Raw genomic sequence first — 24,601 nt, 5'->3', positions numbered from 1 at the left:
AAAGAAATTTTCATTTCATAAAAAAACTGGCTGTAGAGTTTTAAGAAAACACCTTTCCTTTGAAGTCAGTTCAGGCAGATGGTGGTTTCAGCTGATGGCTTCTTAAAGGCTCCCTGGAGGGAGAGCTTTGGGTCATGGTTGAAGCTAAGCCCTGTTATACAGTGGTCAGGGAAGCTTTGGTCAGTCAGTGAGGCCTCAGGTCCTCGCTGCCGTTGTGTGGCTAGGAGGCCAACTCAAAGGTACCAGGGCCACTCACTGGGTCCCCCTTTTGGAAGTGGACAAGAAGGAGCATCCAAGTGCAAGCCAGGTTCGCTCTGTCTTGCTGTAACAAGGTCAGAGATTTGCTCTGTCCAGGTCTCTGTCCTGAAGTGGCAGTGCGATGAGCCCACTGATATGGCTGTCATGGCTTCCACGTAGAGCAGGGGCCCACAAACCCTACGAAGAGACAGAGAGCCGATACATGAGGATTTGTTGGCCCCTCTCTGACACAACCATTCAACACTATTGTCAAGACCAGGAGTATAGGAGATGTAGTTAGACGGTGGCCACGTTCTAGGAAGGCCTATTGTTGCAGAAGCTGACTCCAGCTTGCTGATCCCCGCGCAGGAGAAAGCATGTCGGCCTCTCCCTTTTAAAGTTGATGATTAATTCTTTCTTGTCCCCAGCATCATAACTGTTATTTGGTTCCTCTGTTCTTTTAAAGTACCGAGCTGAGCTCTTGAATCAGGTGAACCCAATCAACTGTAGGTCTCGAATCTCCCAGGAGGCCCCTGGGCCTGCTGGCCTGTACCTGTGATCCCAGCGCTCGTGAGACTGAAGTGTGAGGATTGTTGTGACTGAGGCCAGCCTGGAGCAGTGGGAAGACCCTTTCCCAAGACAAATAAAACAGAACAAAATAACCTGGAATGAGAGTTATCTTGATGTCTGTTTAAAAACACTTTATTGGATTTCTTGTTTGTTTGTTTGTTTGTCCTGTTTTCTCTTCTTCAAAAGAAGTTAATTTATTTAGATAGGGTCTCATGTATCCCAGGCTAGCATGGAATTTACTGTGTCTCTGAGCCTTGAACTTCTGATTCTCCTGCCTCAAATACCTGCTGGGATTACAGCTGTTATTTGTCTTGTGGGAGCCTCACACGAATGCTAGGTGACACACCCAACCAGTCTTGTGTCTTGATTTTTTTTTTTTTTTTTTAGAGGGGAAGATGTATTTCTATGTGCTTATATTCTAAAAATTATTTTGAGTTGTGCCTTTTGGTGGACTGACTTTATTTTTAATTGTTAGAGCCTGATGCTTCCATAAACTATAGTAAAACCTAGTTAATACAAAATTATTACAACTTTTACAATTGTAATCAACACAAAATTTATCACAAACATTAATGAATTTTACAGAGTAACAAACTTAAAATAATCAATACAGTTATTGTATTACTACAATCATTACAAATTAATACAAAAATTAAATAAGCAAAGAAACTCAAGCACACAAGCTCTTAGTTTTTTGTTTTTTTGTTTTTTTTTTTTCAATAAGACAAACAAGACCCTCCTGACGAGGTTTCTTTTTAAAAATATTTTTCATGACCTGTATTCATCTTGAGTGTGTACATGTAGCCATGTGGCGGGTCGGAGGACAGCTCGTGGGCTCTGTTCCTCTCCTGACACCGTAGAAGTGCTGGCTGTGAGCTCAGAACGCACATATTAGCTTGTTGGAGAGCGCCTCTACTCACACAGCCATCTTGCTGCACGGAAAAACAGGATTTCTGAAGACTTACTCTCAAATCTTCTGATTTCCTTGGCTGGCTGGTCCTGGTCATAGGCCACCCTTGTAGCACTGGACTGGCAGGAAGCAAGGTTATAGGAATTCCTGTAATAGGCTTGCACTAGTCTCCCCTGGATTGAATTGGCCACTAAGTAGATGCAGTTGTCCTACCTTTAGTACAGTTACCAGCTCTGAGTGAAAGGTCCCACAGCTCCAAACCTGTGTTCGGCCAGCTGCACTCCACAGTGCCAGTCCATGGGTTTTGAGATACTTAGGTTTCAGATGTTTGCTCCACACGAAGATGGCCCTGGGTTGCAGCATCTCAGCCAACAGGGGCATCCCATGGGTTCCTGCACTAAGTGTCCATAGCTCACAGGGTGCAGATCTGCAGACCTCAGGTCCTCCCCACCCCTACCCCCACCCCACTACATTCTTAGCCCTGGAAGCATCTCCTATAACCTCTGTTAAGCTTTGGCTTCCATTGCTGTTATCTTCTGTGACACCCCCATAGATTTGTGGCTTTACAAGAATCAAGGATACCTTTCCGTGTTTTTGGCTCCTTGACTAGACCCTAGGCATGCCCTGGAAAAGTGTTGAGGTGTGAGTGAGCGAGGGTTGACGCTTTCCAGGCCTCTCACCAGCACAGCATCCTTTATCATCGTACTCTTCAGTGTGTGAGGGCCCCTCTCAAAAACAGCCAGATTGGGCTGGGGGAGGGGAGGGGAAGGGAGTCACTCCAGGAGAACACATTGCTGTCAACACTTTTACAGTGCCGTAGCCCAAACAAGGGCTGTGTATTTTGGGAAGTTAAAGTGTTTTTCTCTTCTCTCTCGTATTCTGTTGCCTACTGCTTGGCAGTGTTGGAGGAGAGCAACCAGCATGGTGCCACCACCCAAGGGATTGTCACACTGAGTCTCTGGAAACTATCAAGGCCACACCTTAAGTTAGTTGAAATCCATGGCCCTTGAGCTCTTGAGATTATAGATAGCCGTTTTGTGGAATAGACAAGGGACCTGCGCATGCTTAGCTGGGCTGGACATAGGCAGTGTTTGCATGACTATAAACAATCGTTGGTGTAGTGCACTGACCGTCTATGGCTATTTTATGATTCACACACCAAATGATATCTGTGAGGGGACCGTCAGAGTTTTAGGAGTTAGTTTGCATCATAAAAGGCATCTGAAAGGGAAAAAAATGTCTTCCCCAAATAAACTGAGAGTTTGTGGTATATCGTTTTAATTTTTTCAAACCTTATTTTTAATAATGGTTCTTAAATGCTTTCACCTCCTTGTTAGCCCACCACCCACCAAAGATAGTGGGAAAGAAAGGATGTGGGGAGGTGTGAGGTGGGGTGGAGAGGTGGACCTGTTTAGAAAGGTTCTTTGGAGCAACTCCTGTCTGTGTTGTCTGGAAATCAGTTCAGTGCAGAGGCTAGCAGCGGCAGCTCCATCTACTCGTAAATACTTCTTTGATACCCTAGAGTCCAGAGTGGCAGTGTCGGGATAGATAATAGGCATCAACAATACCTAACAGAGACAGCCAGGCCTCAGCCTCAGCAGGAGTCAGCAGGAGGGACCAACAGGAACACCACAAGTCTCTGCTGTGCCTCTCTCAGGGAAGCGAAGATCAGGAGACCCACAAGCCTTGCACAGCTAGCTGTACCAGCAAGCCAAGCTCCGTCTCTGTCAGTCCGTGGAGTCCTATTTATACCCTTCACACATCACGGTTCCTCCACGAGTCTTGTCTTAGCTGACATCGCTCTGCCAATCAGCCCAGGTCTGAGGAAGTGGCAAGAAACTGCAGCACAGCACCAGAAGGTTTTTGGTGCGTCTCTCTCTATGGAGTCCCAACAAATGCAGCTGAACTACACAGTCCATGCGCATTGTTAGTAAAGAATCCTTCGTCACGTGTCCTTTCATGTGCTTGCTTTAGCAGAACAGCCTCTCTCCTGTGTCTGCCTCAGCACAGTGTCCTTCCTGAGTCTGCCTGAGCCTTTCACATCTGTGTCCACTTTAAGGAAACGTTCCTTCACTTGTTTGCCCCAGCAAACACCATCCAACCGACTTTCCAAAGAATCCTCAAGTTTCCACTTCGGTGGTGGGTTAGGTTTTTGATTATGTTTTGTTTCGGGGAGAATGGAAAGCTAATAACATTGACTGAACACTGGCTTTAATGGGGTATCTAGATTCTTGCCTCATTTCTCTGACATTGTTCAGGTTACTAATGTATTCGAACCTTATTCTTCCTACCTGGAAAATGGCACTAATGATAGTCCTGTGGTAGAAGTTACTATGAGGTTAAACATATTAATTCGTTGAAAGCTATCAGCGGTGTCGATATGTCTTAGCATGTTTTATTCTCACTTGGTGTGTGTACATTGCCAGTGTGCCTTTGGAAACAAGTGACACCCACACTTTCCGAGAATCAGTAACTTTTGTATTTGGAAACTTCTTACGTGTGCAGAATCCTAACTTGCCATTTTTTTTCTTTCTCCCAATCTTTTTGTGTGTTGGTGTCTTCTCTGGGATGTTAGTTTTAACTTTTAAGCACTTAAAATGAAAAGGTGTTTGGTTTACGCTCACAGGATAGATTACTGGCAGGATGTGACCTCACACCCACGTAACTCACTGGAATTGCATGGTGGATTGGTGGGAATTTAAGGCCAGCTCGGACTAGATAGGGAAACCCTGACTCCAAACAAGATTACCTCAAACTTCAGTAAACTAAAAAAAGCAAACCTCATGGAAGTTCTAATTCAATGGAGTTACAAAACTTTAAAAATGAAGTATGGGGCCAGGGAGATGGCTACGTTGCTAAAATACTTCCCTTGAAAAAATTATGGGGGCTGGAGAGATAGCTCAGTGGTTAAGAGCACTGACTGCTCTTCCAGAGGTCCTGAGTTCAATTCCCAGCAACCACATGGTAGCTCACAACCATCTGTAATGGGATCTGATGCCCTCTTCTGGTGTGCCTGAAGACGGCAACAGTGTACTCATGGAAATAAAAATAAATAAATAAATCTTTAAAAATAGAAGGAAAAAAATTTAAAAAGAAAGAAAAATTATGAAACCTATTAATATAGAAATGAAGAATTGGAGTAGTACATAGAGTTGGCTAGCATAAGCATAACTAAGCAGGTATATGTATTTTGATGTATAGATAAATGCTGTGTTGTAGTGCTATGGTTCATGACACCCCCCCCCCCCCATTCCCTCCGCTTTCATTGTTTGTGATATTTTTACAATTGAATGATTTAAAAGACCAAACATAAGCTGTTCTCTCCAGTTGGTTAAAACAATAAAACAGTAACAATCATACCGAATCTAAGTGTACCTCGTAAATAGCAACTTTATTCACTTTACTTACGATGTGTTAGTTGAGATCGCACGATTGGTTTGGAAATTTAACTTCCTAAATGGCTAAGAACAAACAGGGACCCCAGCCAGCACTGCTGATTATCTCAGGACCAGGAGCGGGTTCTTTGAAGCGCCTCGTTCCTACCCTTTAAGTTTTTATGAAGGACCATCCAAAGCCAGTGAGGAGGCAGCAACACAAGCCTGCCCTGTGCCCCACTATGAGGGGATCGCCAGCGCATGTGCGGACGATCTAGTTACAGCCCAGGGACAGGCAGATCTGGTTTATCAAGTGATCGATAGCTTGCCACACACCTGCCTGCAGGACATGCGGGTCCATCTTCCAGCTGTTATTCCTATGTAGGGTCAGTCCGTACAGAGTTGCCTCATTTTACCCCAGATGTCTTTGGTTTTGTGTGATAGAGTGGAACAGGGCTCCTGGAGGCTCAGATTGAATCTGCCTTCCAACTGCAGTGTTGTCTCTGTGTTGGAGGTGGGTCTATCCTTTGCTGATTCCAGGCCATCCCCAAAGCTGCCCACCCGTCACTCTACACATCGTTACAACAGCAAAGGTAATCTACAATGCTAAATCTTCTCACCAGAAAACCTGGTGTTTGGTCGAAGGCTCCGAGCTGGTAGGCTCCGGAATCATCCAGCAAATGACCAGGCGCCTTCCTAAGTAAAAGGTTTTAAAAGCAATTCCAACTAACAAGTAAGGGATGTTTTGCGCATACAGACAGAGCTGTAGAGCACAAAAGAATGCCTGCAGTACCAGCCCGTGTCCCCACCGTGATAGCCATCCCCAGGATGTGCTCACTGATGAGCAAGCTTCTCCTGTGACATTTCCTGGCATGCATTTGGTCAGGAACACAGAGCGCATCACATAGTTAGAAACACGGAGCACATGGGTCGCCAAGAGTTTTACATTTCCTAGTTCAGTATCACTGTTGGTTGTGATCCCTGCATCATTCCAGTAAACTTTTCAAGAAATTTTAGAAATACTTAAGAAAGTAAAAGTATACACATACACACACACAGAGGATATGTGATGGAGATATACATGCCACAGCTCATATATAGAGATGAGAGACAAACCTCCAGGAGTCTCCTCCCCCCCCCCCCCCCACTTAGGTTCTGGGGTTTGAACACAGGTCAGGTTGTTAGGTTTGTGCTGCCAACGCTTTACCCACAAGCCATCTTTCTGGCCCTCCAGCAGATATTTTTAAAGGTGGGTTTTGTTTTTATTACATTCATTTATTTTCTCTTGTCCTGTGTGTGTGTGTGTGTGTGTGTGTGTACATATACACATGCACATGTGTTTGTAGTCTGCCTGTGTATACATATGGGCGTCAGAGAACGACTTGCAGAAGTTAGTCCTCTTCTTCAGCCATGTGAATCTGAGGGATTAAACTCAGGCAGGCCCGAAGGCAAGTGCCTTTATTTATTGTCTTACTTGGGGTTTTATCGCTTCAAACAGACACCATGACCAAAGCAACTCTTACAAGCACAGCATTTAATTGGGGCTGGCTTACAGATTCAGAGGTTCAGGCCATTATCATCAAGGTGGGAACGTGGCAGCATCCAGGCAGGCATGGTGCAGGCAGAGCTGAGAGTTCTACATCTTCATCTGAAGGCTGCTAGCAGATTACTGGCTTCCAGGCAGCAAGGATAAGAGTCTTAAAGCCATACCCGTAGTGACACACCTACTCTAACAGGGCCACACCTATTCCAATGGGGCCACACCTCCTAATAGTGCCACTCCCTGGACAAGCACATACAAACCATCATAAATGCCTTTTGACTCTGATGCTTTTGCACGCTCCTGATACCTTGCATTCAGTGTCAGTGAGCCCTCTTACCAGCTCTCCAGAAGATTTTTTTTTTAAATCAGCTGAATTTTTCAGCTTTCTCCTGATACTATGCCGTGAGTAATAATTTGGTCGAGAAAAACCAAAGAATTTGGTAGAAAGAAACATTTTACTATTTTAAATGCCACAGGCTCTGAAATGCTAGAGATGATGCATGGCTTAAGGAAAGGCTCTGGCTAATCCAAAAATTTAAAATGTGTCAACTCAGTTTTCTACAACGACAATGAAACAATCTAGACCTCTTTTCACCAAGACTTGTCTAACATGTATACTGTTGTAATTTGAGAAAAAAGTATTTCAAGTATGTTTAATTAATGAGAATTAACTCACAGATCCTTACGAGAAAAGAGTCAACAGGAATGGCTCTCCTTAAGGACACTGACCAGTAGGGTTATGTGGAGACCCCAAGATCCGGGAAAGCAGCGGTGCACTCCCATATTCTATATGGAGTTGTCCAGGGCGAGCCCAGCCCCCCAGGCAGGGTGACGATAAGCTTGTTGGTGCGGAGCCAGCCAGTGGGCAGGAAGTGAGAGTCTAGCAGTGGTAGATGAGGAGAAGGAAATCTTTAAGGAAAAAAAAAAAGCCATCAGGAAACTTTGGATTTGACAATGGAAGACGACAGAAACAGCTGGGTGGCAAGAAGAGAGACTGAAGTGTGTGGTATGTGGCCTGCCTGTGTCAGAAGTGGTAGAACCAAATGTCTAAGTCCTGAAACTGTTGCCCGCTGTCCCCTGGGTCACCAGATGTGTTGGAGCCATGCTTAGAAGTGTGTCTGACCTCTGAGTTGTCTCTGCTCCTCACACTGTCCCAGGTGATCATGAGTGTTTGTTCTAACCATTGGACCTGCTTTGAGATGAGCAGGCATTTCCCAAGCCTGTTTTAGATCCCTGGATGGATGACTTTTTAAGCCGTCCAGCCCTTCAGCCCTCTGACTCTTCTACTTTAGAACTTGAAGGTAATGTCCCAAGAATGTTCTGACAGAGATCTGCCTTTTTGGTTTTTTTCTCCTAAAGCTCTCACTTCCAACAAGGCTTCTTTGGTGAGAATACTTTTATAGTGAACTATCTAGTCAGCTTTTGTGTCCTCTTTAGATAGTTACAGGGTTTTGATTTCCCCTTCAGCTTTGGGTGGAGAGACGCACACCAACTTGTGTAGCCCTGATGGACTTATTCCTTCTTTCTCGTCTGCTGGTCGCAAGGACAGTGACCTTCTCATTTTCCAGTGGTCTTTTTTCTAAGCCCAGTGTTAGGGCTTGCTTCAGTTTTTCAGACATACCCCTGCAGATCTTGAAGTGGCTTTCCAGAGACTGTGAAGTTCTCTGTGGAGATGCTGAGGTGTTTTCTGCCCCCCTCAACACTGTTCGGTTTCTGTAGCCCTTTCTACGTGTCTTTATAAATTTAGTTTCTGCCTCCAGAATTAGCAGTTGCTTACAGAGTTAGACTCCAGGTCAACTTAACCTCAAGGCTCAGGCTCCCATTTTGGTTTCCCCCCCCCCCAACCCCCAGGCTTGCTTCTTTACAAAGCATGATAGACAAGGTCAGAGCTGGCTGCATTCAACATATCTGATATTCTGGAATTTCATATTCTCCGGCAGCAGGATAAAACATGGCAAAAACTTTACATCTTACTCAAACTTTCACCCTGTGTAGAGCTTTTTTTATTACCAGTAGAAAAAATCAATTGCCTGAAGATACTGACATGGCTGCTATATCAGCTCTCCCCTGCACACGCCATTAGTATTGGTGGGTACCAAGACTTGAATTCATATATAGTTAAGAAATTCTGTGGCAGAACCCTAACATTTTCACACAGTCCACAGTGCAGTTGGTAGCCAGACCTTCTTTGTTCTGTAGTCCCTCCTGTCTTTATGGCCAGCTGTGCTACACCATAGTGAACACCAGGCCCCCATGATGGGACGTGAATGGAGAAGGTTCCTGAGCCACGGGCCCTGTGTATCCTCTTCCATCTGTCTAGAAGGCATTCCCTTCAGTGTACACACAGCAGTGGGGGATGGCATTATCCATCCTGTGCTCCTGGTAGCACCCCAGTACCCAGGCCAGGCCCAGGGCCAGGCACGGAGTGGGTGGCCAGGGCTCCCACCCATGTTCGTGTAAAGAAGGAACATGCGACAGACAAAGCCACATTTGTGGTCACGGAGACTCACACGTTACACCCTGCAGACTCCGCAGACCATCCAGCAGGAACGCTTTGAACTCCTGCCAGAATTCTTCTGGGAGTGCTGTGGCCTGGGCTCCGATCCCCGCCCCACCCCTCTACTCCAGCAGATTGGGAAGTGGTGCATCTTGTGAGAATTCTCTGGCCTAGGTCATAAGTCACGGGAGCAGCTGCTCCCGGAGCCAGGAACTGTGGTGCCATTCAAGTTTAGAAAGAGTTGCTGTGTTAGAGATGGTGGGACGTCATACAGCAGCGCTTTACGCTAGGAGTAGAGCATCAGTGGCCTGGGGGTTAACGAGAACCTTTATTGTCTCAGATCGGATAGGGTGGCAGAGAGCACGACTGACCACCACCATGCTGGTGAGAGCATCTTCCCCGTGAGGACAGGAATTTGAATTTGAATTCCATAGGAGAAAAAAAAAATCCATGTTAATTTAAAAGACTGTGGCTTTTTGGTAGTGCTAGACAAGTCTGCCTGGAAGCAGAAAGTCATGTCCAATCTAAGCATCCGACCTGTGCCTGGCACACAGGCATGTTATAGATCTACTGAATAAGTAAATGTGCTAAATGCTACAGTTCTGAAGGAGAAGGAGATTGAAATAAAACGCTTAAGAACCACGGGTCATGGCGTCTTTCCTGGAGACCTATCCTTCATTGCCTTTATTTGCTGGTCCCGAATTGACAATTCTTCCTGATTGTTTCTGTCCCATTTACATCTTTTCCGAATGACTCCGGACGCAGATCTATGCTTCTCAGCTTTGCTGGCTCGCTTCGGCATCTGCGTCCTGGGCCACAGGTACTCAGACCTCTGTCTCTCTGAACCTGAAGGCAGAGCTGTGTGACCATGAACAGAGGGAAGGGCCTGGTCTGTCAGGAGCCATGTTTGCACTTGAAAAGCAAATGTTGATGAAGCAAGAGGCCAAGATCCAGGGGGAGAGTGGGCTAGATAGCAGATGAGCTGAACCGCACAGCTATGCGTTTCTCTTTAGGGCGGTGGTTCTCAGCCTCCCTGATGCTGCGACCCTTAATACAGTTCCTCAAGCTGTGGTGACCCCCCAACCATAAAATTATTTTTGTTGCTACTTAATTTTATAACTGTAATTTTGCTACTGTTATGAATAGTAATGTAGGGGTTGGGGATTCCTGGGTTCGGTCCTCAGCTCTGGAAAAAAAATGAATAGTAATGTAAATATCTGACCTGCAGGATATCTGATATGCGACCGTCCTGAAAGGGTCATCAGAACCCCCATGTTGCGAACCACTGCTTTAGGGAGTCTATCTCGCCCCCCCCCCACTCCGCCCCCTCCCGCTGCTTCAGGACCCAGTAGCAGAAATTTGAATTTGAATTCCATAGTAGAAAAAAAAACTCCATGTTAATTTAAAAGACTGTGGCTTTTTGGTTGAGGGCAGCCAGAATAATGGCTGACCATTGACACCGGAGCTATTTAAAGGGCTGCAAGTTTCAGCTGTGTGTGCTTATAAAGCCCAGGGTGTGTCTTCTATTCCCTTGCCCCCAACAGCAGCCAGCTGCAGCTAAGATGAGGGGGAGGAGAGCAGACCGGATCTGAGTGGCAACAAGTAGCCCTTCATTTCACAAGGTCCCTCCCTGCCGGCTGAAGGCACCTGTGCCCTTTGAGGCTTTCTGCAGGGTCAAACATTTGCTGCTCTCTGGGGCCCTATGGAGAACTGGTTACAGTTTTGGGAACCGGCTATGGAGAACTGGATACATTGTAAGCATTCCCAGCTTTTGACACTCTTCACAAATCCTCTTGGTTTCCACCTGGTGTCCCCAGCCCTCAGACTCAGCCTTATCTAGAGGGAGCTCTGAGCTTCCCTGCTAGGATGGGGCAAAGCATCTCCCTAGACCCATCAGGCTGTCACCAGCCCACTTCTTCTCTTTCCCTACGACAGCCCCTTCCTTCACTAGGGAGCCAGGTCTCACCAGCTAGTTCTTTTCAGCTTTCACATGCAAGGTTTTGGTTTCTTATCCACACTTTGGTGTGTCTCACAGGCATCCTGACAGCCAAATCCTGTGCCCTTCGCCTCCACCCTGAGGGGCTACCAGAGAGGCTGGCCCTGCTAGGCTAAAGAGCAGTGGGAAGTGCTTATCACAGCTGCTCCTCTGTTCCATTTGCTTGCTTGGCTCCAGAGAACCCTGTCTCTTGTCTCCTTTTCCTCACAATCTCTGAGCTATGTGGTCATCAGGCCTCTCTCTCCTTTCTTTTTTCTTATTTTTTTTTATGTGTGTAAGTACACTGCTGCTGTCTTCGGACACACCAGAAGAGGGCATCAGACCCCATTACAGATGGCTGTGAGCCACCATGTGGTTGCTGGGAACTGAACTCAGGATGTCCAGAAGAGCAGTCAGTGTTCTTAACCACTGAGCCATCTCCCCAGCCCCCGCTCTAGATTCTTCGGCCCACCTCAAAGCTGATCAACCTTTCTTTTGCATCCGATTGTGTCTGGCCCACTCTTTTTTTTCAGAACAGATTGGTTTATAGTGGGGTGGGATTCCCACACCTCTTTGATATGTAGCAAATCTCTTCATTTTGAATTTCTGTAGAGGGGATAGATGTTGAACTTATTAAACTCATTAATAGATTGTTAATATTGGAACATAATAGTATATTCAGGAAGAACAAAACAAATGTTGGCAGTAGAGGGGACCCCTGTACCCCACCATGAAAGCTGTCAGCCAGAGCCATGGAAGTTATGGGAAGAAGTTCATGCCAGAAATTCTGATAGACACTCTTTCCCCAAATTTACCATCTCCACTGAACAAAAACATTACTAGCAAAAAAATACACGTGCATAATTATTTTGTGTGTATGCAGGTACAAGTGTATATTAGTGTGAGTGTCCATGTGTGCACCCATGTGTGGAGGCCAGAGGTCAATCTGTGGTGCCATTCATCAGGTACTGTCAAATTTAAAAAAAAAAAAAAATTTTTTTTTTTTCGTGGGCCAAGTTCTCTCAATGGAGGCCAGCTGGCCAGAGAGCCCTAGGGATCTGCCTGTCCCCTCAGCTCAGGAATTGTGTGTGGTACTATGAACAGTTTTTGTTTGTTTTAAAATTATTTTAGTTAAGAATTCCATATATACACACATACATATATATGTATATGTGTGTGTATACATGTGTGTGTATATATGTATATGTGTGTATATATGTATGTATATATATAAACCATATATATATAGATATATATATATATATCTATATATATATATATAGAGAGAGAGAAATATCTAGGCCCTATTCCCTCCCCCTTCCAACTCCTCCCCTCAGCCCTAACCGCTGTTCACTCCCAATTGCTTGTATCTTACAAACAAGCAAACAGAGTCCTCCTGGTGTAAGGCCACCTGCTGGAGCATAGGCAGCCTCTGCATAGCCATGAGGTTCTTCCTCCCAGAAACCATCAGTTGCTGAAAACCTTTCAGCCAGCCAGGGTGGGTCATCAGATCGCCACTCCCAGTGCAGACTTGATCTTGTGCACGCAGCCCCAGCTGCTGTGAGTTCCTGAGTGTGACTGCACTGTTCGTCTGGGAAGCACTCCTTTACCACTGTCATCATCGTCTTGACAATCATTTTAAGCCCTTTGAATGTTCTTCTTCTTTTTTCCCCTTTTAATAGATATTTTCTTTATTTACATTTCAAATTTTATCCCCTCCGAACCTCCCCTATCCTATCCCCCCCAAGCCCTGCTCACTAACCCACCCACTGCTGCTTCCCTGTCCTGGCATTCCCCTACACTGGGGCATCGAGCCTTCACAAGGCCAAGGGCTTTTCCTCTCATTGATGTCCCACAAGGCCATCCTCTGCTACATATGCCGCTGAAGCTTTGAGTCCCTCCTTGTGTACTCTTTGGTTGGTGGTTTAGACCCTGGGAGCTCTGGGGTACTGGTTAGTTCATATTGTTGTTCCTCCTATGGGGCTGCAAACCCCTTCAGCTCCTTGGGTCCTTTCTCTAGCTCGAATCTTCTAATCGATTGCAGCGATCCCTGAGCCTTGGGAGGAGGGGTGTGGTACTGATGTTCCGTTTAGCGCTGTGCGTTTGGCTTTTCACCTGGATGCTGAGAATTGAACTTGGGTCTTCACATGCCTGCAAGACAGCTTATGAGCTACAGTGTCTTTCCCCAGTGTAATCTGATAGTAAAGTAAACAACCATGTAATGAGGAAACGACTGCTCCTTCCCTCCTTACTTCAAGTCCTGAGCTACGGTGCCAACCATGTGTAATGGTTTTTAGTCCTGGTGGTGCTGGTGGTGGTGCTGGTGGTGCTGGTGGTTGTGATGCTGTTAAAACAAGTCAGAATCTCTACAATACTGAATTAGTGCTATGTTGCTAAATTTTTACTGATTTTATTATGAAATATACTGAAAAGGTATTCTAGACAAATTCCTTTAAGCTAGCATATTGGTTTTTATTTCTGTTTCTTTTTTTTCTTTTTTCTTTTTTGCTTAGTATTATTATTATTGCTGCAGTACTGGGGATTGAACGCAAAGCTTTCTACATACACATCAGGCAAATTCTTTACCAGAGCCAAAGCCCCAAGTCCCCCTTTTCCTTTTTCTTTTGAGGTAGGGTCTAAGGTACGCAGGCTGGCCTTTAATTTATAATCCTCCTGCCTCAGACTCTTGGATTGGTGGGCTTGCAGGTCTGTTGAATCTAACGTTTACCTTTCTTGATCCTCCAGAGTTCTTGAAGGAACGCCTTTTGATATGTGGTACTGAATGTACGGCTCTCACCTGCCTTCCCAAGCCCCGACCCGTGTCCTTGCTTCTTACGGGTGTGGAATTTTTACTGCACTAGATTTTTTAAAAAACCACAATGTACTCTTCAGGGGATTCTATAAGCTCACAGCTTACTCTCTCTCAAGGTGAGCCTAAAAAACAACTGGGCCCCTCCCCTGGGCCACCATTCCAGGAAATAGGGTTGAAAAGAGGCATGTTTTGTTTTGTTTTGTTTTTTCCTTTTTTTTAACAAGGGGAGCACAGTCTACATGCTTCAATGCTGAGAGCAAAATGGCTGCCTGTGGCAGAAAATAAGTTGGTAGGTTGAGGATTTAACGCATTTAATTAAAAGTACTATGCTAAGAGAAATTGCAGCAATTATATATTATTAAGGTAAGTGGTGCCGAGGCTTTGAAGTTGTTTGCCGTGTCCCATTATTTTCCTTGATTGCGTGCCATCCGAGGAGGAGCCGAGCCGCCAGTTATGCGGCAGGTATTTTGAAGAGCAATACAGGAAATCCTGGCATAAAATTAGAATCTTCGGGATTCTTTGCTACCCACCTAAACTATTGCTAAGTGAATCCAGTCATTCAGAGTGAACAGTATTTTCACTGTGAATGTGCGGTTTTCTGTGCGGCCCCTTCCCCCCTCCCCCCCAGTCAGACACTATTTAGCCTATTAAAAAATGCATGGAATATATATTCAGTTTTTAGACAAATGGTGTATCATTTGAGCTTAAATGGGGCTTCTGTTTCAAGCTGAGGTAAATGAATAGGGAGATTGGAGATCCGAGAATAGTCCTGTGTGTAGTATCATAAGAAACCCAGGCTTGACCATATAGGGCTTAGAGCATTTGGAAGGTGACAGATGGCAGAGGACGACTCTGGCAAACAGTACAGAAGTGCATGTTTCTGTAATAGTTCCCCGGTAAGTGACAAGGACTTCAGGGACAAGAATAAAACCTCTGGGCATGAGTTCCCATTTCTGAGTTTTCGAGGTGCCAGTTATCAAGTTGAAAAGGTTTTTGGAACTCCTGTAACACAGGTGCCAACTAGAATCTGACAGATGAAAATGGCTAGCAGTGACTAGCTATCCAGCCTCCTTATTCTACAGAAAAGAAGCCGGATACTAAAGAGGCCAAGAGACTTCCTTGGAGGGCATTGTTCTGGCTAGGTTTATGTCAACTTGACACAAAGTATCCCTCAGAGAGGAGGGGACCTCAACTGAGAAAATGTCTCGGTAAGAGCAGGCTGGAGGGAAGTGCATGGGGCGTTGTCTTTAATGGTTGCTATAGAGGGTCTCATCCCATTGTGGGGGTCATCTCGTCTGCCCATCCTGGGTTCAATGAGACAGTAGGCTGAGGAAGCCATGAGGAATAAGCCAGTAAACAGCATGTGGCCTCTGCATCAGCTCCTTCCTTGGGGTTCCTGCCCTGCTTGCATTCCTGTCCCGACTTCCTTTGCCATGAACTTTGTGTGATGTGGAAGTGTAAGCCAAATAAACCCTTTCCTCCCCAAGCTGCTTTGTTCATGGGGTTTCATCACAGCAATAGAAACCCTAACTAGGACAGTCACCCACCATGTGACTTTGGCCCTGCACATCTGCCTGCAGCATACACACACACACACACACACACACACACACATGAATATTTACATATATACATATATATGAATATTTGTGTTTTAATAGCCATTCTTCCTTAGAACTTTGTTACTGCGAGTACATCTGACATTACGGTGGGGTCTTCTACATGTTAGGAAACAGCCATTGTTCATCGAAGCAAACATTGAGTGCTTGCTGCGCTCCAACATTCTCACTTCTTTTAAAGATATTCTTGGATAGCATGGTTTTAAAAAGCCAATGTTCGGACAAAAACCAGAGTCTTTCTTCGGCTGTTTGTGATCAGTAGCTCATCCCCTATGGAAGTTATCAAGCCCTCGGAGAAAATATATTTCACGATGTACGGAAAGTGTGCTTGAATGGCTTAGGGAACTTCGGGCCCTGTACAATCCAGCGCAGTAGCCGTTAGCTATATTTAGGTTGGATGTCTGCCTCAGCTGTTTCTCCATTTTTAAAATTTATTTATTTAATGTTTCTGATATAAGTCCTCTCACTGAACCTGGAACTCTCCAGCTCAGCTTAGGCAGTCTAGCCAGCAAGCCCCCAGAATCTAGATGCCTCTGTTTCCCCACACTGCTGTGACAGGAACTCGCTGCTATACTAGGCTTTTTTCCCGTGGGTTCTAGGGATCAGAACACACGCAGGTCCTCATGCTTGCTTGCATAGCCATTTCTGCAGCTCAGTACAGGTTTGTTTTTTATCAGACGAATGCTGCGGAGTGCTGCAACAGTCATCGCATACTCCTGATGTCACCTCTGTGAGCCTGCCATTGCTCATGCATAAATGAAGGAGTGGGAAGTGGGGCACATGATCCTGAGGTGCTATCGAGGTCACGTGACCTATTAGCCTTGTATAAGGCCTAGTTTTCGAACACAGTATGTGTTCAGTTAATTCTTGTTAATAATGGAATAATAATTCAATTCATGGTTCAGATAACACCCATGCATAATGCCTATTTATAGTGCACAGAACACACCACAGAACATTCTAGATGAATAATTGCCTGGAAGTAGAAAGCCCAAGTATAGATTCTGAGCACCCAGAGAGAGGAGGCACGGCATCAGGAGGCTGCAGTTATTCTGGAGAGAGGGGCTTTCTCACGCGGCTGCACTTGATAGCTCAGGGTGGCAAGCATGTCATTATTTGAGTTTCCTGTCCTGGACGCAAAGTCTTAAAAGAAGCAGGCAGGTAATGCATCCATGTAAGTGTGAGGTTGTGGTATGAGAAGGGCAGTGTGGATTCCAAGGGACCTAAGCCTATTGCTAAAGCCTAAGTGAGTTATAACTGTAGGAACACAGAGTCTGGAAGCCCAGACTGTTTACGGGACATCTCCAAATGTCCAGCATTGGTCTTATTTTGTTTAGCATTCTTTGTGAGGCAAAGAAAACTCCTGCGGGTAGATAAGAGGCAGTCTACGTATAAGCCACTGCTCTACGGTTTCTTGTTTAAAGTAGCATGGCCCAGGCTGTTCCCCAGTGTTGCAGACTTTGTTAATTCGGAATCACTTTAATGGGAGCGTCTACAGTTAAACTCAGGGAATCTCGGTTCTGTGACCAAACCCATGGAGGAAATACTTCTTCGTGGATTTGATTCTCAAATTGTTATTTGATCACAAATGTGGTGTCCAGAAACACGGCCCAGAGGCTCTTCAGAGGACACTTGTGAGTGTCAGAGTTCTGGACACCGTACCGCTCATAATTGCGGTGTAGGGGTTCGAGAGGTGGTTCAGTGGGGAAGAGTGCTGGCTGTTCTTGTACAGGGAACAATAATAATCAATCTGGAATTGATTCCCAGCACTCAAATGGCAGCTCACAACTGCCTGTAACTCCATTTTCACAGCCTCCAGCGCCCTTTTCTGACCCCTGTGGGTACCGCATGTATGTGGTGCACATACACACATGCAGGCAAAACGTGCACATGCAAAAATCAAATAAATACTTTTTTTTTTTTTTGGTTTTTCGAGACAGGGTTTCTCTGTGTAGCCCTGGCTCTCCTGGAACTCACTTTGTAGACCAGGCTGGCCTCGAACTCAGAAATCCGCCTGCCTCTGCCTCCCGAGTGCTGGGATTAAAGGCATGCGCCACCACCACCTGGCTAAATAAATACTTTAAAAAGGGAGATCTTAATTAATATTGGGAAGGAAAGCATAATAATGCTAAGTTACTAATAATTCTTTTTAATATAAGTGACACACTTGAATTTTGCGTGTTGACAATGTCAGATTTTCCTCATCTATCCATCCATCCATTCATTCATTCTTGAGACAGTTTCAGGCAAGTCTGATCGAGAGCGAGTCCCTAACTGTGTAGGCCAAGCTATCCTTAAACTCATGGGTAATCCTCCTGCCTCAGCCTCCCAAATGCCTGGATTTTGAGGTCTTGTGCCATCATGCCCAGATTCTGACTTTCTGTTTCAAAATGAAAGCTCTCAGTCCCCAGCAGCTTCTCGCTAGAGCATATATGCTTATTTGGAGTTGCTTCCTATAGCTCCAAATATTGAGAAGACATTTACTCTCCTTTGGGAATTGGGCACCTGTGTGTGCTAGCCTAAGACTTATGGATGTAGCGGGATGACTATTTGAGAAGTCTTGAAACTGCAGCATCAGTTAGGGGAACACCACGTGGACATGTCCTCCAGTTAGCTCTACTTCTCCCGTGTTGTAATGGCATGGTTATTTAGAACAAAAAGATGGCTTTTACTTTATCAATGAAATCCATGCACGGTCTACAACAGGAAAACAAACTTTCTTCAAAGAAATCCGAAGCCTTCTGTTTGCGCAGGAACTCCTACATGCTTTGAAGAACCCTTTGGTAGCACACTTAGTTTCCATGGCCTACTGTTTCCAACGTGTCTTAAACTAGCAATGATTCCCCACAGTCCCATTAAAATTGTGACGCTTCGCCACTCCATCCAGTGTTTTCTGCAGCAGATTTTATTTAATTGCATTTTCAAGCATCTGCGTTCAGAGGCTTAACTTGAGGACATAGTTAACCAGCACAGATCTCCTGGGAATTTCAGTTTGCTTAGCATTTGGATTTGGGGGAGGTACTTTAAGATATTAATATAGAAATCTGAGAGGGGGGGATGGCAGAGAAGATCCACTCACTGGAAGCTGAGTATGTCTCAGACACTCAGGAAAGGCACGGCATGCGCGCGTTCGGGGGCGGCAGCCAACACTCAGCTCAGCTGTTTCACTGTGATAAGAATGCCCAGCTCAGTTTATGCCAATCCTGTGTTCAACCCAAGCTTACTCCGCAAGCTCGGTGGGGGTGGGGTGGAAGGAAGAACTTCCTATGACATCCGGCTTCCTGTGACATGTTGGGCTTTCCCAGGGACAGAGGCATGATTACCAGGGGGTAAAGCAGGATTTCCTGCACTGGGAAGGAAGCTGGTTGGAGACCTTTTAATTCATTCGGAAATGTAGAGGCCAGTGTGACAGAGAACGTGGCTCCTTGAGCTATGGCATCTAGCACTGTGTGGTCACATAATACAGTCAGCCCCAGATATCTCCTTGCTAACCTTCTAGATTAGGCGTCCTGTGTTCAGTAATTTAAAAAGACTCTTCTTGTTAGATTTATAGTTTATGTGGGAGTGTTTTAGCTGCACATGTGGTCTGGGCTTGGTTCCGGGAGAGGTCAGAATTGGGTATTGGATCCCCCTTGAACTGGAGTTATGGATATGGCTGTGAACTGCCAGGTGGCTACAGGGGAACTGAATGTCAGTTCTCTGTAAGAGTAACACATACTCAGAACCACTGAGCCATCGGTCCAGCCCCCTGTGCCTGCTCTGAAACAGAAATATTGTTACTTTAAATGAGAATGTTTTCTTGGGCACTTCATGCTTTCCCTTCTGGTAATTTCAAAATGTAATTCCGACAGATGAGCGGACACTTTACCGGACACTTCAGTCTCTGCTGTGAAAGGAGAAATTTCTTTGAAATTCTGGGTGCTGACCATAAAGCTGAGAATGTTAGGAGTTTCCCATCACATGGGCGTTGTAGAAGTTAAGGAACAGTAATGAAGGGTGCAGTCTGGGGTTATCTGAAAGAACTGTGAACTAAGATGCACAGAAAAAAAAAACCCGATAGGATATTGAAATATATATTAATGTGAGTTAAGCTCTTTGCTATTGATACGGTTTTTGGAATTTTCTTTTTAAAAACCTATCAGGCCATTGTGTTTCATTTTAAACACAGAAAGAAGACAGAAATAAATGCAACCCCACACTCACTTGATCTCTTCCCTTTATAGTGAACCGATGTAGAATTATTAGAGGTATTAGAAGACATGGTGATGCACTTCCTTCCTCCTTCACCGAAAAAACAAAACAAAAACCCAAACCACTGATGACGTTGAGCCACTGACGTCATCCCCTGGTGACATTAGACATGACCCGTGACCGTTCACTGGGAGTGTACCTGGCTTTTGTTAATATCTATACTCTATGTGACAGTCCCTGTAAGGAGCTGTGAGGTGCCTTCTTATGTAATACATTTAAAATATCTTTGTTCTGGTGCATCAGACTTTGGAGAAACTCGTTAATCAATGTGAGTCACTGAACTCCGTGCAGAGACGGTGTTGGTGGCAAAGGACTTCTGAATTCTCGGTACAGCTAGCTTTCAGCTCCCAGCAGGAACCAGGATCGGCTGTCTAAAATAATGTCCCAAAGGTCCCACGCCACCGTCTTTCCAGTGCGGCGGCTTCCCTCCTGGTAGCGAATAATCGATGCTCTCTACTCCCAAACGACGTGGTGCCTCGTCTTTTCACTTCTTCCCATTTAAACTAAAATCAAATCACAAAGAAGTTATTATCTAGTTTTTCAGCCATACCTGAAAAGGTGTAACGCAAAAGAGAGGCTCTAGGCAGAGGACTCGATGAGAAGTGACCTGCACCATTTATTAGTGTTTATAGATGGGACCCTCACTCCCCAGCCGCTCCTGTGAACCTGTCCTTAAACGTAGAGACAGTTGTGGCCTGCTGATGTGGACTATGGCTATGGGACCATCCTGCCATTTGTTTGCCAGACAGCTTGAAAATGCTGTCATTACTGTCCTCTGGGCTCAGAACTCCAAGATGAGTACAGTCTAGGTCTTTGCCCTGAAGAAATGTCCAGTCGCTCTCAGAAGCGCTACTCATTATATATGGTCCACTCCTTCTCTACACTGAGAGACCAGGAGCCTTCCAACAAGAAATTCTAACAGTGGAAAGCTGCTTAGAAGAGTAAAGGGCTGGGGTGCACGTTTATTCTCCCTAGTCCCCTAACCTGGAAACTAACTCCCTTTGCTGTACTGTCTGATCTCCTGTGGTCCATGGAATACACTCCTATCTTGACTTCCCTTAGTGCTGTCCTTTCCTGAGGCAATTCTAGTGCTTGGGGGTTGGGCCAGCTCTCCCTTTGTCTCTGCACTTCAGGGTTTCTTCCTGCTGGCTCCTGTTCACACTGACTCCTGTAACCCTGCACTGTGCGTAGTTGGCATCACCCAGTTCAGCACTTAGCACACCCCCACCCCCCCTTGCAAGGTTACTTTGTTTCAGCTTTGTTAAGAGCTGTACAGCTTGGATGCTTACCGCCTAGGAAGGAAAGCTGGACTCTGGAATTAAGTGAGTGGCAAGCAAAAACCTGAGATGTAAAACTTATAAAGTATCAAAACAGAATGCCCCCCCCGCCCCATGAGGAGTAAACAAACCTAGCTGTATGAGAAGTCGTTTGACTTGTAATTTGCCAAGGTTTGTTTGAATACTATCTGTCATGCAAGACGTCACTTAAAGCTGTCTTCTATAAAAAGAACAGAACAATTGAAACTTGGAAACTGTAGCAATTGCTCAGCGGTTAAAAGCACATCCTGCCAGGGGCCGAGTTCAGTTCCTAGCACCTTGGCTCTTAACCAACTAAAACTGCAGCTCCAGGGGATCAGTCGGCTCTGACCTCCATTGGCGCCTACGCTCAAGTGTACCTACCACTACAATGAAACACATACTAATTAAATATAAAATCTTAATATCCAGCAGAGGACTGCCTGGTCTGGCCTCAGTGAGAGAAAAAGCACCTAACCCTTAGGAGACTTATGGTCCCCAGGGAGGGAGGAGGTCTGGTGAGATGGGGGCGAGGGGGGACATCCTCTTGGAGACAGGGGTGAGGGTGTGGGGGGAGGAATGGGATGAGGAACTGTCGGAGGTAGGACCAGAAGGAGGATAACAACTGGACTGTAAAAAACAAACAAACAAAAAACCCTAAATAATAATTATTATAAATTATTATTATTATTATTAAATAATTATTATTATAAATAATAATTATTAAAAATATATTAAGCCATGGATTGGTAGCTCACTGGAATTAACTTGCAAACCTACCTTGGCTGGCCTTTATAGTTTTTGAAAAGTCAAGAAATACCCCAAAATATCCGAAGTCTAGTTTGTGAGAGACAATCATCTCCAGTCTACGGTGAGCTCTTGGGGACAGGAAGTACATGAGCTCATTTTTAAAGAGCCATGGAAGCAGCAGATAACACTGGCAACCGACTGAATGTTTACTGTATTCCGGGCACTGTTCCAAGAGCAGTCTTAACCCTTGAAGAACCTCGCTAGAGATGAGGAAGGGAGAGCATGAGGAGGTGACACAACCTGTCAACCCGGGGGGGTCACAGCATGCAGTTCCAGAAAGACCCACAGCAGTGAAGTGGGCTGGCTACCTCACCCACAGTCACTGCTCTTTGCTGTCTCTTCCAAGGGAGCAGAGACACTGTTCAAGGAGAGCCAACCTTAAAATGACAAATAGGTGTGGCCTTCAAGGGAGGTAGGGTGGGGACTGCAGTCAGGATGTAAAGTAAATGAATGAATGAATGAATGAATGAATGAATGAGTGAACGAACAAAAGGAGGTAAAACAGAACCAGGGCTTCTTTTTGTTTGCTCCGTTGTATTTAGCTTGGCCCCAGGCTTTGAAACAAGGCCACAGTTGCACCAAGACGCCGCGTGCCACAAATCCAATCACTGGAAATTGGTTTGCGTGTTTACGAAGACTTTGAGCTGCTTACTGTCACGTTTGCTCATTTGCTAGGGATGTGACAGTGCCGTTCCTCGTTCCTCCCAAGCCAGAGTTTCTCCTTTCCCTGGATGATGTCTGGACTTCTCATTCCATTTTGTGTCAGTGTTATGGTAGACGTACTCTCCCAGTCAGGTTTTAGACCCTTCCTTTCTCCAGGCGCTGTCACGTGGCCTTCTATGTTACTTGTTATCTGACACAAGGTCTCAGATGGCTCGGGATGACTTTGAACTCATGATCTTCCAGACTCTGCTTTCCGTACAGGATTTACAGATAGGTGCCACCATGTCTAGCTATCAGAACAATGCTGCTGCCTCCTCTCCCTCCTGCTCTCCCTCCTGCTTCTCTTCTTCCTTCTTTTCCTCCTCTTCTTCTCCTCCTTCCTTTTTGCAAAGTAGGATTTTAATGAATACCGTGTGCCTGAAGGAATATTAAGGTAAAAATCATGAATACATGTATGTGGGAATAGCTGAGCGTGCAAAAAAAAAAAAAAAAAAAAAAGTAGAAAGAAGAATACAATGAATCCCTGTGCACTTAAACCCAGGTCTAACAACAGATTTTAAAGTTATTAATTATACATGATATGTATATATGTGTGTTTGAGTATTTGTACATGTTTCTGTCTGACTGGGCATGTGCGTATACATGTGCCTGTGTATATGCTTGTGAGTACATGTGCATATTTGCATGTGTGCACATATGGCCGAATATATTAGGAATGACAGGGTGGAAGTAGAGCCCATGCTGACATCACCTGGCTAACCACACAAAATGCTTACCACACATCAGATGCCCCTGGGGACTTTCCTGCGCCTCCTACCAGAGATAACTCCTGCTCTGACTTTTCTATTAATCATGGTATCAGGGGCCATCCATGTACCAACACCCACGTGCCCTTTTCCTTTAGCACTGCAACTCCCTAGTAACTGTTGTAGCTGGAAGCATATCTTTTTCTGGGCCCCATTTCCCAGGTTTCCCTCGGCTGTTGTGCGGGATCTTGTAACTCAGGTTTGACCACCCCAGTGGTATGAGTAGAAACGAGATGAGTAACTGCTGCAGTGTCCTTGAGTTAACTGGGTCCTTCCCTCTCTGACTTTCTTCTCTCCCTCTCTCCTTCCTATTGGCTGGAATTCGGACATGATGGCAGGTACTGAGACACTGTCTCAGAGGTCAGGAGACACTGTCTCAGAGGTCAGGAGACACTGTCTCAGAGGTCATGAGATACTAGCGATAGAAATCAAAAGCTAGGAGTGGCTATATCCTTCAGCTCAGGGGGCTTAAACTGTGTATGGGGTGCCCTGGTCATTTGGCTTGTCATCTGCCTAGGTGACATTTGCTCAAATCTGAAAGGCACTATGGTATAGAGGGCACATTTTCTGTACCTTTGCCTTCTGCTAACCTGTCCCTATGGAAGTGGTTCTCGATCTACAGGTCATGACCTCTTTGCAGGTCTAATGACCCTTTCACAGAGATGGTACATCAGCTATCCTACATATCGGATATTTACATTACGATTCTTCAGAGTAGCAAAATTACAGTTATGAAGTAGCAACAAAGATAATTTTATGGTGGTGGTGGGGGTCTATCATAACCTGAGGAACTGTATTAAAGGGTTGCAGCAGCATTAGGAAGGCTTGAGAGCCCCTGCCAAAGCAAAAAAGTACTGGCAATTCCCTTAAAATCCTTCAAGTGAAATTTCTGAAACAGTGAATATTTTAATACAACTAGAATATAGAAATTATGGGCTAGCTATAGTGCCTAGATTGAAATAGATGTAGATTCATTCCGCTTTGGACCATGTTCTTGACTTTTAATGACAATTTTGATATTGTTTGTATCTTACCATAGTACTGCTTAAAAGACTTCTGAGATATCATATGCAGTTATAGAATAAATCATCCTGGTCATTTGTCAGAGTTGGCTTTGGTCACAGAAAGGGATAGTGGCCACGAATCTCCAGGTTATCTGATGACTAAGATCTCAATCTCTCTCTTGATCTCCCCCACCCTAATGTCAAGATAAGGTGTCCTGGAGTTCAGGCTACCTCA

At 45.2% G+C, this 24,601-nt stretch overlaps 1 protein-coding gene across 4 annotated transcripts in view; it reads left to right on the top strand.

Moving 5' to 3' along the window:
- Srgap1 (SLIT-ROBO Rho GTPase activating protein 1) overlaps positions 1-24,601 on the top strand; it is a 279,875-nt gene that overhangs the window by 28,923 nt on the left and 226,351 nt on the right. The window lies entirely within an intron of this gene.

The sequence above is a fragment of the Mus caroli genome, unplaced genomic scaffold (genome assembly GCF_978045245.1).
Source record: "Mus caroli unplaced genomic scaffold, Mus_caroli_1 scaffold_9, whole genome shotgun sequence".
In the NCBI taxonomy this organism is placed as follows: Eukaryota; Metazoa; Chordata; class Mammalia; order Rodentia; family Muridae; genus Mus; species Mus caroli.
This window is presented reverse-complemented; position numbering and strand designations above follow the sequence as displayed.